The sequence below is a fragment of the Myotis davidii genome, unplaced genomic scaffold (assembly GCF_000327345.1).
Source record: "Myotis davidii unplaced genomic scaffold, ASM32734v1 scaffold174, whole genome shotgun sequence".
In the NCBI taxonomy this organism is placed as follows: domain Eukaryota; kingdom Metazoa; phylum Chordata; class Mammalia; order Chiroptera; family Vespertilionidae; genus Myotis; species Myotis davidii.
In genome coordinates, this window is record NW_006289087.1 from 2,102,908 (window position 1) to 2,104,683 (window position 1,776).

Genomic DNA, 1,776 nt, shown 5'->3' on the forward strand with positions numbered 1-1,776 from the left:
ATAAAGAAGCAACCCCCAGGGCTGTCCTGGGTAAATGAGCACATAGGTCAACCTAAGTATAAAGCACAATTAGACAAGAGGCTGTTTGCTAGTGAGGTACAACATTTGCGGGGGTTGGGACTGGAGGAGCCAAGGTATGAGGAACAGGAGGTGAAATGTGCCGCCACTACCACTAGGTGGGGCTGCACCATTAAAGAATGGAGGACATTTGCCCTGGCTGGTGTGGCTCAGTTGGTTGGAGCCTCCTCCCAGAAAGGTGGTAGGTTCCATTCAATTCCCTGGAGTGCGCAGGAGGCAACTGAATGGAGGCCATTTAATTACTGCAGGAAGTTCTTAAGATGCACATGCATTCAGGTCACTACTCAGTATGTTTTTGGTTTAGATGTATGGTATTGTAAATTCTGACCACTGGAATTAATGTAAAATTGTCGTCAGGGTAATAAATAGTCGAAATAATTCCAATGGGAAAATATATTCAAGTATATCAGTATTGGTATCTAGTATTAATTTACTCTCAATTGTTGCCTACTGCACTTGAGGCAGTCAAGAGGCGAAAACACACTCCTTGCCCTTAAGGTGCTATTCTAGCCCAACCGGTGTGGCTCAGTGGTTGAGCGTGGACCCATGAACCAGGAGGTCACGGTTGGATTCCAGGTCGAGGGCACATGCCAGAGATGCTGGCTTCATTCCCAGTGTGGGGCGTGCAGGAGGCTGCCCGTGGATGATTCTCTCTCATCATTGTTTCTCTCTCTCTTCAGAGTATTTCAGGTCTGTATTGGCTACATAATTTGCAAGGGCAAATACATACCTATAATAATAGAAGCGTAATATGCTAATTAGACTGCACATCCTTCTGGACGACCTTCCAGATGAAGCTGAGACTGGAAGGGAAGCCTGGGTCCGGGTACCTGTTGGGTGCCTGCCCAAGCCCAGGGGAAGGAAGGCCTACTCTGGCACCAATTTCGTGCATGGGGCCTCTAGTGTTTAATAAAATTCTTGCACTGGATGTGCTCAACAAATCATCTGTCAAAAATGGCATAAGGTCAAATGATTTCCAAATGTACAAGATGGTTTAGCTATCTGGGTGAACCAGTCTTTTGACACCCAGCCTTTCCATGGGCCTCCAGACGTGGGTAATTAAATTAGAAAAGCAAGCAGCAGGGTGGCGGGGGTGGGAGTGGGGGGTATCTTTTAAAAAAATTTTTTTAACGTCCCAAGTGTCTACAAAGCTTCCGGTTTTGTTAAGATTCTAGGCGAAGATTAACTTTGCACCCAAAAATAGAGGCGTAGCTGGAACGCCCGGAGTAAAATAAACAAAAACAAGTTTACCAACAGGCACTGGTGACAGAGCCCACTTGGACCCTCCCCGCAGCCGCCGCGTGCGCTTGTCTTTATCGTCCCAAGTGTCTACAAAGCTCCCGGTTTTGTTAAGATTCCAGGCCAAGATTAACTTTGCACCCTAAAATAGAGGCGTGGCTGGAACGCCCGGAGTAAAATACACAAAAACTAGTTTACCAACAGGCACCGGTGACAGAGCCCACCTGGACCCTCCCCGCAGCCGCCGCGTGCGCTTGTCCGCACAGCTGGAAACAATAAAGTTGAGCTTGTTCAAAGGGGTCCTTGTCATCCAGGGCCCGTTGGACGAGCCTGCAAAATAAGGCTCCGAGAAACTCCCTGATGGTTTTCCATCCTGTTCGTTGTTCTCGGTAGTCTTTCCCTCGCCCCGCGGGACACACGTGCTGCAGGGAGCGGCGCGCGCCAGGCCGGGTGGGGGGC